Here is a 14083-nt window from a genome sequence, read left to right as displayed (position 1 = left end):
AGGCTGGTGCAAATATGTTTTGCTCCAAACTTGTAGAATTACCCCAAGGTCATTTTCCCTTGTATGTGTATATGAACTTTATGCACCTGAGAAAAGATCAACTAGGCAAACTAGTCAGTCCATAGGGTTTGTGATGGTCATCAAACACCAAAATCGATTATAGGAAATGCTGAGGCCATTTCCCTTTCACTATGGAATGAGCGCTGTCCGTACACATGTTAGCCCGTGTTTGTTTCCCCCATAAATCTCCCCCTAGTGTATGCTTTCAAAGATAGAACATATTCATGTCGTTGATAATTCCCGGACACCCGAGGAATAAAATGGGTGTGTACATGGAGCCTTTGATTGATGAATTGATCCGTGCTTGGGAGGAAGGGGTATGAATGTATGATCGAGCTACGAAGACAAACTTCAAAATGCATGTTTGGTACCAGTACTCCATGCATGACTTACCAGCGTATGGGCTATTCAGCGCCTGGTGTGTTCATGGTAAGTTCCCATGCCCAGTTTACAAGGAAGCTCTTAGGTTCATTTGGTTGAAGAAGGGTGGCAAATATTCGTCATTCGATAAACATCGACAATTTCTCCCTCACCATCCATTCCACCTAGACATCAAGAACTTTACGAAAGGTGTCGTAGTAACAGACCGCCCACCTGCAATGATGACTGGTGCCGAAATTTGTCAATAGATAAATGGGCTCGTGGCCAATCTAGAAGGTGGTTTTGGTATATGGTGAGCAGCATATGTGGACACATAACTCGGGCTTGACTTGGCTCCCCTATTATGACGACCTGCTCCTTCCACACAATATTGACGTGATGCACACTTTCAAAGCCTCTTCGTCTTCCTTCACAGACCAGGTAGCTTGCCTGCTCAAAATGCTGACAACCCTTTTTCTTTTTACTCCCCGGCCCCTTCATCAAGTCTGTCATAATCTCGGTACTCAAAATTCAGGGCATCCATCACCCGATTCAACCTTCGTTTTGGCCGGGTGCCGAAGGCAGCAGTCATTAACTGATCTTCTTTCTTGATGTAATTTCCAAGGATTTCATTACACATAGTTTCTATCATTTCTAACCATTCAGTACATGGTTTTTTGAATTGCTTTTTCAAACTTGAAACGGAAGGGGAGTCGAACAAGTTCATATTTTTTCCCTCCCTCCTTCTTCGGCATCCCCCAACCACTAGAGGATGGAAAAGTTTTGTTCACCAGATATTCCTGCACTAAGTCCCTAGTGCTAATTTGAGCAGCCACCACTTTGAATTCAACTTCGGCCAACTGGCATGGGGGCCGAGTTGCATGTTGCATAATGGCCTCGTCATGCCGAAGCTTAATCTCATAGGACTCATTAACATAGTCATGCGTTTTCTCTCTTCTTCTCATCAGCCTTCACATAAAACCATTCGCTAGTCCACCCGGTCGGCCACTTAGTGCGGTAGCCGATCACCGGGGCCTTGGTGTCTTTCTGGTATGCAAAATTATAACATCCAAAGTTTTTGTGAAGACCATCGGCTGTGGCCTTCGTATGATAGTGCAACTCATGCACTCGGCAGAAACCTTCAGCATTGGCACTTTTGCCCTAGCTTCGGAGAGCCCATATGTAGACACTGAGCCTGACAATGGCATTCGGTGCCAGTTGATGAAGATATATTTCAAATCTTTTCAAAACTTCCCCTATTATATCATACAGAGGGAACCGCAGCCCTGCCCTGAAGAAGCTTCTAAACACAACAACTTCATCTTACCTCGGCTCCGGAATCACTTCTTCGCCAGCAAAGCGAATAAGTTTACTTTCTTCCTCCCCAAAGTAGCCTAGTTTTTTCATCATAACCAGGTACTCTTCTGTTACGGTCGATTTTCCGAATTCAATATGACTAGGTTTTCATGGGCTTAGAATATTGTTGTCTTCTTTGATTTCATCATCACTCCTGTCTTCAACTACAGCCTGCTCAGCTTCCGCAGTTCCACCTTCGGCAACAGTTTCTTCCGACACAAGTACACCTGATCATCTCATCTCTTCTGATATTGGCGCTGTTTCTGTCACTTCAGCCTCATCTCCCTTGCGGGACACCCTAGCAGTGGATCTTACTCGGGCCATTTCAAGTGCTTTGGTTCCTTAAGATGAAGCTAATTTTCGAACGATGAAGAGCTTGCTTGGAAAGCGCAATCCAAAAAGCATCGGCTTTGGTTAAAAATTTTAACAGCACAACAGTGCGATGGCAATGAATGATGTGGTAACTCCTCACCAACCTGTCTGCTTATATAGTGCCGCAGAGGAAGAAGGCGAACCGCTAGACCGTCTACACTGACTGAATGGTGGACCGACCGACGCTCGGAATATTTTAATCGTTTTTCGATAACAAGCTCAGGGAAGGTGTTTTTCGGACCTTCGGCATTCCGAAGCCTTTGTGTTTTTCGTGGATCGAGCTCATTACGAAAAAAACGATCTAGCATCGTGAAGGGGCTACTGTTGGGGGTCTTCTCCACCGAAGGTCCTTAAAACAAAAACACCTTTGGCAAGATAATGCAAAGGCCCATCGAAGCTATAATCAACCTCGGCTCAGCTTCTCAAGATGAAGACCTTGCGTACAAGCAACGTTGCAGAATGCTGAAGCTCAATAGCTTCGGCTCGGGCCAAGCAAAAAAGGAAAAGACTAAATAGACCTTATTAGCTTTAGTTGCTTGTAAATAAACATTCAAGGTATGGATGTAATTTCACCCGGGCTGCGTCCTGTGCCTATAAATAGATGAACAGTAACTCCGTACTGTTCACGCTGGATGGTAATCACTCTCTAGCATTCACGCCTTCGAGCAAGCCGAAGGTATCAATGTAATATTAATATTGTTAATATTCATATGTGATTTATGGAATGCAAATATAAATGAATTAATGAGATGCAGCTACTATCTTTATCATTTCGTATTCCTATTTCACATATTAATTGATGAAGGTACATCCTTCGTGACCTTCGTCTGATGAACATTATACCCATGTGGGGATAATGCTTCGAAAGACGAAGGTCTGTAATAATTAATAATTGTGTTGCCTTGTTCTTGACATACAACATTTGAGAACAAGTGACTAACAGTCGAGTGCTTCAGACACTGGGTAAAGAAGTTGTTTCCGGTAGTATGGCCGTGGAGTTGTTCGCGAGTCATGGGTGGCGGTTCCATGCAAAAATTAAAGCGGCTTAGTGCACATGTTTTTATTTTACTCCATATTGTGATTTAGTTGAAGGTCGTTTGAACTATAAATTATTGCAGATTGATGTAATAATTGAGTTGTAAGACTGCATGCATGCAAATGAAAAAGACCAGAACGATGTTCCATTTCCAAAAAAAAAATCTCGGATGGCATGACAGCTTAACATGGGAGAAATCACTACAGTAAACGAAGAAATTTCCGACGGCTAAAACCGTTGGACATAAGATTCAGACCGTCGGAGATAAGCTATGTCCGACGGCATTAACTTATCTCCGACGGTTTTAAGCCGTCGAGGATAACGCGTCGGAAATAGCATTATGTCCGACGGCCGCCGTCGGACATAAGCTATGTCCGACGGCCCCATCGAACCGTCGGAGATAAGATGTCGTAACTGTTTTACCCGCCGCCTGGGCCCACTGCTGTTATGTCCGACGGTTTAAAGCCGTCGGGCATAACATATAACTTATGTCCGACGGTTTTAAGCCGTCGGACATAACATATACCTTATGTCCGACGGCCTACACTAAGCCGTCGGACATAACATTTTTCAGAAATTGCACAAAAATCTGAAATTTAAAAAATCTGACATTTGCAAATACAAAACAGATTTTATACACATATACACATTCACATTCACAAATATACTCACATAAGTATACACATTCATAAATATAATCACATAAGCATTCACATTCACAAATTTAACATAACGACATAGTTCCAAATGGTTGCAACAAGTGTTTACATAAACATAGTTGTCCAAAATCCAAAATGAACATTATTCGACGGATAGGCTTTCACATGAAAGGTTGCAACAAGTGTTTTACATCATTATCACTCATTATCCATCGTCACCTCCTCCGGCTGGACTATGTGTGCTGAAAAGATTGTTCACCCACGAATGTGTTGTGTCGTCTTGACCAGACCCATCTCCAGGTGCGGCAACTGAAGCGGGTGGTGTCTGAAATCCCTATAACACAAGCACATGAAATAGTAACCACTCAGTTGTTCATTTAAACACATAAGACATCTATGAACATGTCACACACGCATATGTGTACATACCATAGGGAATTGTGACGGAGGCGGAGGCGGTGGTGGAGGCGCCAACATTGGCATTGGCAGTGCAAAGTCCGGAGTCGGCATCCCATATGTCGGCATCGGGACGCCCGCTTGTTGGGCTAGTTGCTACAAATTATATACAAGTCATTGTTGAGCAAACAAGATACACATCAAGTGTTTTGCAAAATAAGCTACAAAATGTTACTTCAACTTACCGAGAGAAGAGCTTGATTTTGGGCCTAGAGGCTTGCATAATACTCGTCCCTCTTCTTCTGGTACTCGGCTTGTTGTCTCTGGTATTCAGATTGTTGCCTCTGGTACTCCAATTGTTCCCTCAAGACTGATTGATGGTACTCTGCCTGTTGACGCAACACCGCAAGCTCTATCTCATGGGCTGCTGATCGTGAACGGGACGACTGTGAAGACGACGATGTGGATTGTCGTCCATGGCGTCTCAGCTCTCTGGAATCAATCGTAGAATCAAAAATACCCAACCTACAAGAGTGAACCATGCACTTAGTATAGTAACTCATGGCTCTGTTGAATCGCAAGCATATGATGACAATTTTGAAAACCAAATCAAATAATCTCACCGTCCATGGGCTTGTCCTCCTGCGCTAGCATATGCTACCTGAGGGTCGATTGGCTGGCTCCTCCAATCGTACTCCTCCCCATGGCGTTGAACCATCTCCTGCCCATACGAAGCCTGGAGGCAAACAATATCAAATATAAGTGCATAACCCCTATGCCATTGCAAACAATATCAAAAACATAATAGAGTATCAAAAACTCACTAGACGGTCGGTGGCCGTCTGAGTGCATAACACATCAGGATTCTGAGGATCAGAACCCCTATGCCCTTGCATATACACCTCCACATCCGTGGGCGTACGACCGGATTTGACTTCCTGTACATAAAAGTTATATTGACACATTTCTATGTAATTCAAAGTTACGACAAACTGTGACTTACCATTCGCTTAGCCAAGCGCACATGACCATCACCGCCGTAGTTGTGGAACGACTCAGTTCCACGGTTTCCCCTGTTCCTTTCGGAAATGGCACGAAACTCAGGGGAAGCCCACCATCTGCACAATGCCCGATAACCATCTGATCGGGTGGCCATCCACGGCACCGACACCTACATGAAATTTTTTAAATAAAGCAAGCAAATACATGGCTTCGTGCGATATGAGAGGCAACAACCTGTTTACCTCTAGGTATTGCTCCTCCGTCAAGTAAATTGATGACCACTCGTCCTTTGTATTTGGCATCGGTCGATCATCAGCATTTGCTCTGTACCATGCCTTTATAGCCTGAATTCGTGCATAGTACATTGCATCTGCAACGACATCGTTCGCGTTATACTCAAACACGTAACGAGCGTTCATATCATATGATCCATCGTCCGGCAACTTGTACCGTTTCTGCAAAAACCATAGTGTTATCATAAAAGCAAACATATATGGAATAACTAAAATAGTATAAACAAGTCATACCCAGAATGCATCCCAAACTAGTGCCTGTGTGTTGCCAAACGTTCTACAGACACCATAGCGATAATGCTCCCAAGTGGTGGCGGGGACAGACTCGCCAGTAGGAAAAGTCACAAGACCAGGCCAGTGCAGACGAACAAGATTACCAAGAACCATGTTCACCTGCCTGTAGTGTCCTGTGCCTGTGAACGAGTCGTCGATCCAAGTCCTGCAAACAGAAATCAATGTAGAAATTAAAACATAACTTTCAATAACATTTAAGCAAATATATGTCACTCACTTTCCACTAGGCTTTATCAAAACCCGAGATTCGGGTGGAAGCTCTGGAGGTGGTCCAACAAAATACAGCTTCCTCGTTCTCTTAACTCGAGAAGTTCCAGACCCAGCTGCAGAATCTCCACCAGCCCCAGAATCCTAATACATTAATACAAGCATACAATTCTAATCAAATACATTAATATAAGCATACAATTCTAATCAAATACATTAATACAAGCATACAATTTTAATAAACAATATTGTTAATTAAGTATACTCACTTAGCGGGCGTGGGGAGCCGGCCGGCGACGGGCGCACGGGGCCGGCGGCCGGAGCACGGGGCGGAGCACGGGGCGGCGGCCGGAGCACGGGCCGGAGCACTGGGCGGCGGCGGCCGGAGCACGGGGCGCCCTATCTCCGGCGGCGGCCGTCGACGGCGGGCGGGGCGGCGACGGAGCTGTGTGGGCGCGCGGCGGCGACAGAGAAACGGACGCGCGCTGGTGAAAATGAAACGGCGCGCGGGTCGGATCCGCGTTAAAACGCCTTACCTCCGACGGCTCTGTACGAGGCCGTCGGAGATAACCACTATTTCCGAGCGCCGGTTGTGGCCGTCGGACATAACCTTATCTCCGACGGCCTCGTACAGAGCCGTCGGAGATAAGGAGGCTGTCGGATGTTTGTTAGTTTACTGTAGTGAATACCGCAGCTTCGGACGCTGCAGATCCCATACACCAGACAGCCGATCCTTGGTAGCATGTCACGAATTAAAAAAAAAGAAGAAGAGCTGCACGATTATTTATTTACAGCTGGCTGGCTGGATGTAGGCTGTATAGAGATTTTTTTTTCTTCCTTCTGCATTTGAGCTCTTTGTGCGGCACCGTTAATCCCGTTCCCGTCCAAATCAGCACCCTCCAGACAAGCTAGCCATATGCCCATATCCATACGACGCGACTCGCGAGAGATCAGAGAGTTGACACGTCGTCTCCTCGTAAACGGACACAGGCTACTGGTACGCCCAGCCTCATCACAATAATAACAACAAAAAGACGATGTCGCCAGAGGACCAACAGGAAATTACCACTATACTATCACTTTTATGTCACGATGTGTTTGGCTAGCTGTTTGATTTCCGACCACAGTCGTGATACATAGCATTTTCCTTCGGCAATCTCTCCATCTTAGGGCATGTACAGTGGTGTTTAATGTAGGGGCTCTTAAGGTGTTTTAGGGGGTTATTTGCAAAAAAATCTTAGAGCCGTCTCTCCGTGAAGAGACGCATCTGGCTCGTAAACCAAGTAACAACAGACGCCTCACTTCCCACTGTACGAATTTGTTGTCTGTTCTATCGATCTGATGCTATACAAATACATTTAATTCTGTATTTATTAATAGACTACGTTTATAGACACTCCATTGTACAATAGAGTCTCTTAGTTATCTCCTGTGCTTGGAGAACCGTTTTGGTGTCTCTCCACTGTACATGCCCTTACGCGTCATAATTTTTTTTGTTAAACTTTAACATAAGTGTATCTTCAATTTTTTTTTAAGAAAACGCGTCTCTTCAGTTTTCTTCACCATATTTTTGTGGCGCGTCATTAGTTTCTCTACAATTAGATGTAGTACACTACGATATCATCAACCGAATAGTCGCGAGTGACTGACATCCTCTTCGCTGCATGCCTTTCATAATTCTGCTGCCATGATAGGAGTCTTCTATCAATCGCGCTCTATCGCCATATATAAACACAAAGGTTTCTAATTTGCGAAATCGCAGTCTGGAGTAGCCTCCAACTGTTCGAATAATTCAGCATTATTTATTTATTTATTTAATATATCATTCATAATGCAGCTTCTCCAGCCAAGTGTATTGCGTGCTTCACGCGTACAGTACAAAACTACAGATGTACTGGTAAGTCTCGCCGCCCGACCCCGAGCTCCAGCAAGCATAAAGACAGCGAGAGAGAGAGGGAGGAATCTTTTGTGACGACGAACGCAGGGTGGTCGTTTCCATGGGGAAGCTCGCGGCGAGGCTGCGGGCCTTCTCCAGGAACCGATGGCTGGTGCTGGTGGCCGCAATGTGGGTGCAGTCCATGGCCGGCATCGGCTACCTCTTCGGCGCCATCTCGCCGGTGCTCAAGGCCCGCCTCGGGTACAACCAGCGGCAGCTGGCCGCGCTGGCCGTCGCCAAGAACGTCGGCGGCTACGTCGGCGTCGTCGCTGGCACGCTCTCCGCCGCGCTGCCGGCGTGGGCGATGCTGCTCATGGGCGCGGCGCAGAACCTCCTCGGCTACGGATGGCTCTGGCTCATCGTCACCGGACAGGCGCCGCCGCTGCCGCTCTGGATGGTGAGCGACGTCCTCTGCTTGCTTGCGTTGCGTTGCGTTGGCTCTTTTTCTGGTTGCATCCTCTGCTGCTTGTGTTTGTGTTGCGCTGGTTCTTTCTGGTTGTTCTTTGATAAAATCGGAATCTTTTAGTTGTTGGCAAAAATGGATTTTTGGGTTTTTTTAGATAATGTAAATGTCCGGCTTTGACCTCAAAACGAGAGGCTAGGACCAACACTTACAAAAAAACAGTAGTCACATGGACTACAACGCCAAGGAGGGACAAACCTCCGACACACAGTATAGACACTCACCAAAACATAGAAAATAAAAATTATAATGACAATCTATTTATGAATCTTCAGCCATAGTACGCGAAGATCCATGATTCCACACAAAATCAGGGAACCTTTAGACTTATTTGGGAGCAAGAGTGTTGGAGGGAATCGAGGGTTTAAAATATTCAAAATCAAATAGTAAGATCTTTTAGCCCTGCTCATCATCTCACCATTTCCGCATGCTCAAACGAACGGAGCAAGGCAAAGATACATAGAACTGATTCTTCGTTTGTTTCGTTATTATCCCTCAGATGTGCGTCCTTATATTCGTCGGGAACAACAGCGCCACGTACTTCAACACGGCGTCGCTGGTGACATGCGTCCAGAACTTCCCGGCGAGCAGGGGCCCGATGGTGGGCATCCTGAAGGGGTTCCTGGGCCTGACAAGCGCCATCCTGACGCAAGTCTACGCGGTGACGCGCGCGACAGACCAGGCCTCGCTCATCCTGATCATCGCCGTCGGCCCGTCGCTGGTCGCCGTTGCCGTGATGCTCGTCGTCCGGCCGGTCGGAGGCCACCTGCAGGCGCGTGCATCCGACAGGGTCAGCTTCGTGTTCGTCTACGCCGTGTGCCTGCTCCTCGCCTCGTACCTCGCCGGCGTCAAGCTGGTCCAAGACTTCCTGCAGCTGTCTGACGGCGTGGTCGTTTCTCTCACCGTGGTTCTGCTCGTCCTCCTTGTCTCGCCGGTTGCGGTCCCTGTGGCCTTGACGCTGACGCCGGAAGCCGAGTGTCCGATCCGGGAGGCCCTCCTGTCGTCGTCTGAACCACTGACGGGAGAGGGGAACGCTTCGCAAGAATCGCCTCCATGCGCATCTGAGAGCGGGGGCAGGCCGGCACCGTACCTGGGGGAGAACTTCACCATGATGGAGGCACTGGTGAAGGCTGACTTTTGGCTGATCTGGGTGTCGTTTTTGCTTGGGTCGGGATCAGGGCTGACGGTGATGGACAATCTGGGCCAGATGAGCCAGGCTCTTGGGTTCGAGGATGCGCATATCTTCGTGTCGTTGACGAGCATATGGAACTTCCTTGGTCGTATTGGAGGTGGCTACTTCTCTGAGATCATTGCCACGTATCGACCCTAAGCTATATATGCACATTACGATTTAATTATCAACACTTTTAGTCAACACAAAATTTCACAGTAAAGTTTTTTGTTTACATCAGTAGGCACATTATTTCGCTTCCATTCTGACGTTCGGGGCAGGATTTCTCTGATCATGCTATGATATTTGAATTTCAAACTATGGAGTTTGCTCAAGATGGCAAATAAGGGCTTGTTTGATAGAGTTATGCTGCTTGATTCTCTAACTTCGAGACCTGATTATTTAATAGAGTAATTCTAAATTATTTTCTAGTAGAAGTAAATCTATCTGACGAAAAATGTTTGTCAAATAATGTGTGAAGTGATTTTTGAAGGGTTGGAGAGTGGGGGTAGGTTCATTAATAAGTTGTGAAGAATTTAACCATAGGTAATCTCTTAACCATTCCATCAAATAAGTGGAGGATTCATTAAATTGTGAAACGTTGCCCTGCCATAATGTAATGTGTTTCCAATGCCAATAAAAAGTAACCCATCCAATGGTATTTAACATCCAGAAAACTGCCAAATAAAACGCGTCCCAAACAGAAATATCACAAGTACCGCCGCACCCTGGGCCGTCGCAAAGAAAACTATACCCGAAATCCTTTTTATACGACATTAATTTGGAACCTCGTGCATCTAAAGCACCCTTTACTAAAATCAATGTAGTTGTATGCAAACCTAGAGCAATAGCATGATGAACCAAGAAATGCCCGGGTCCTATTGTTAATAAAAGCGAATTACTAGGGAGCGGTGTGAAGTAGTTTTTTTTTTGCTCCCACTCTAGTACAAAATAGTGACTAGATTCACTCCACTCCTACCATAGAGTAGTTTACTTTTTTGCCGTTCGGCTGTGTGAGAGTGATTCTCGCTGGGAGTGGAGTCGTGTGAGCTCTGCCAAACGTCCCCTAAAGCTTTTACAGCTTGTTCGATGCGGCTTTAATTCATCTACGACTGTGACTTTTACAGTATTTTATCTCTATGGATTGCAGTTGTAGCAGTCCGAACATATGCAGTAGCTGCGGCACCAAACAAGAGCATTGCTATGATAAAACTTCTAGATAATAGTATAGGTAACAGCTCGAGTAAATTATAGCCGTTGACTTTTCTCGTTTAATACAATCATTAAGTAACTAAAATATATGATTATGTCACATTAATTAGTTTTTTTATAATCCACATGCATGTCATATTATTATTATTATTGATAGGCATCATATGACCTTTAATTTTTTAGCATCATGTCACATTACTTTTGTTTGTCATGTTATTTTCATGCATAATGTCGCATTATTCTCTACAAACGACATGTCATCTTACATTCCATTAGAAGTGTCACCTGACATGTTAAGATCTGTTTGTTTCCTTTCAAGATTATATAATCCAGCTCATAGATTATATAACCATTTAATGATCTGGTTATGGATTATCGTAATCTAGGTATCTAAGATTATATAATCTACATAATAATCTGTGTCGTTTATTTGTCTCTTAACTTATTTAAACTGAATTATATAATCCTAGGATAAACAAACATAGCCTAAATAACTTACCATCGTGAACTATCAAAAGCTGAGATGTAAAAAACTTGGGGCCAATTTAAAATTATTTCATTTTAATGTAGTTTTGTGTTACTGTAGTCCATTGACTACTCATAAAATAAATATGAAAGGTCAATATGGATATCCACTTAAAATCGATACCGATCGCTGAAAAACGTAAATGATAGTAATTTCAATAATGCCAATGACACGCATAATTTAAAAGATTTAAAGTCTGATCGGTTGGCCGTATAGTCTAATCTATCATGTGCGTTAACTTAGTCTAAGCATATGGAAGACGTAGGAACAAAATAAGTTATTTTGAAGTTATTTTACTACATCCACTTGTATGCCAAAAATGAATGTATCCGGCCGGCTTAGCTGCGCACGAGACTGACTAGGCGCGCTCTGTGAACCAATGAGATTTAGAGAGTTTTTGAATGCAATAGAACTAATAGTTAGTTGACTAAAAATTATTAGTAAATTAGCTAGCTAATAAAAAACTATCTAACTATTAACTAATTTACCAAAAATAGCTAATAGTTATACTATTAGATAGAGTGTTTAGATGTCTCAACTAATTTTAGTCACTAACTATTAGTTTTAATGTATTTAAACATTCTCTTAGAAACTGTAGCGAATCATTATATCATCTAATATTATTAATGTATATAAAGATAAGGTTATTCTGCGCAGTAGCATATAGCAATATATAAGTATAAATTTCGTTTTGTCATACCATAGTCTCCACTATATATGACACTGATTGCTTTGGTGCACGGACTAAGGGCCCTTTTGGCAGGGCTCTGGTTTCTCCAAAAACGGCTTTGGCTCTGACTGATGAGGTGAAGCCACTTCTTTAGATGAGCCAAAGCCATTCTGAAAAATAATTTGGCAAAACGGCTTATAGGTTGTTTTTTAGAAAGACCCTTGTATAGTTTACTTTTTATAGATATCTCCTGTACGTGGCTAGGGATTGAGGGCAGGACCAAAAAAATAATTTGGACTGGTGGGAGGGCTATTGTGTAAAAATAACGTGAGCTGAAGCCGGGTGAGCCACTTTTTTTGGCTCATGCCCTCTAGTTCATTTTGGAAAAGCACTTCACTGGTGAAGCCATTTGAAAAAGAGGTGTTTGACACAATTTTTGCATGAGTCAGAGCCGAAGCTGAAAAATAAGCCCTACCAAAGGGGCTCTAAAGCTTGCGTGATCACACAAGCCTGGGTCGTCTGAGCTTCTTCACGCATCATGCATGCAACTAGAGGGTCTTTTGAAAAAAAATTCTTTGTATTCAAAATGTAAAGAATCTTCTTTACAGTCACTTACCTCCACTACCTCTGGTATATATAAATAGAAAAAAGACAAATTACTAAATAATTAACTTACAAAATTTTAATTTATTTTTATGGATCTCTAAATAATAGATACGAGGGGCTGTAAAATAGAGTGTTTGCATCTAAGATGTATATAATTTTTTTTTCCTTTTTAGCCTGGTCTGCACGCGCCGATGCAGCCCACGCCCACGCGGCCACGCCCTCATATATAGGCTACCAAACACAAGCCGGTGCTTGTCAATGCCAACCGACAACCAAACACGCCTATGTGTTTGCTCATGCTTAAACCTCACATTTACGATCTTTCTCCGGTGTATATATGTGTTTGTTTTATTGGTCCTGACTTGGGCTGTTCTTTGGATCAGGCAACGAGCATATCCAAGGCACATAGCACTGGCATTTGCTCAGGTGCTGATCGCCGCTGCGCACTTCCTCTTCGCCATGGCCTGGCCTGGAACTATCTACATCGGGACCTTCCTAGTCGGGCTCGGATACGGAGCTCACTGGGCCATCGTGCCGGCTGCCGTCTCCGAGCTTTTCGGCATAAAGCTAGCACTTCGGCGCCATGTACAATTTCCTCGCTCTAGCAAACCCCACTGGATCCCTTGTCTTCTCCAACCTCATCACCAGTACCCTGTATGATTACGAAGCCGAGAAACAGGCTCGCCAGCGTCGTCGTCGGGTCATGGCGGAACTGCTGGCGTCGTCTCCAAGATCGCTTCACAGCGCTGGTCTTTCTGCTGGTGGTGGAGGAGGAGGACCACTCATCAAGTGCGAAGGGCCTGCTTGCTTCTTGGTCAGCTCTCTGATTATGTCGGCGCTGTGCGTTGTTGGAGCCGGCCTGAGCCTCGTCACTGTTCACAGGACCAGACGGGTTTATGCTCGTCTGTATCGGTCCGTACGAACGTGAAATTTTCGTAGATAGAAGTATAAAATCCTCGTGCTACTTACTTCGTACCAAATTATATATGCTTGTATATACACACAGAGTTACGTTGTAAGAGACCATTCGTTGTGTAAATATATACAAGATTTGAGTGCAAGCGTGTTTTTTTTAAAAAAAACACTACTACATGAATAATAACCATTACTATAAGTTGGAAACCATATGGTAGATATGTCCAATAAGCACGAGGCCCGTTAGCCCGGCACGAAGCCCGCTGTTTGGGCCCGGTCCGAGCCCGACACGGCCTGGTTCTATACGGACCTGGGCCGGCCCGACACGAATAAGCGGGCCAGGCTCGGACAGAATACTATGCACGGTGGGCTAGCCCGGCACGGTCCGTTTACCTCTAAGCCTCTTAAGCCCGCTTTTTTTTACACTAAAACGTGCTTACCAGCCCGCTTAGCCCGCTTTTTTCGTGCTAAACGGGCCGACCCGGGCCGATCCGCTTTGTTTAGTCCACAGTACGTTGGTGCACGGTTCTGCCACTGCGAGATGCGCAC

General features: G+C 44.7%; 1 pseudogene; it reads left to right on the top strand.

Annotated features, from left to right (window-relative positions):
• The first annotated feature begins 7610 nt into the window (after positions 1 to 7610).
• LOC103646573 (protein NUCLEAR FUSION DEFECTIVE 4-like) lies at positions 7611 to 13733 on the top strand (annotated as a pseudogene).
• The last annotated feature ends 350 nt before the right edge of the window (positions 13734 to 14083 follow it).

This window comes from Zea mays, chromosome 2 (assembly GCF_902167145.1).
Source record: "Zea mays cultivar B73 chromosome 2, Zm-B73-REFERENCE-NAM-5.0, whole genome shotgun sequence".
Taxonomy (NCBI): domain Eukaryota; kingdom Viridiplantae; phylum Streptophyta; class Magnoliopsida; order Poales; family Poaceae; genus Zea; species Zea mays.
This window is presented reverse-complemented; position numbering and strand designations above follow the sequence as displayed.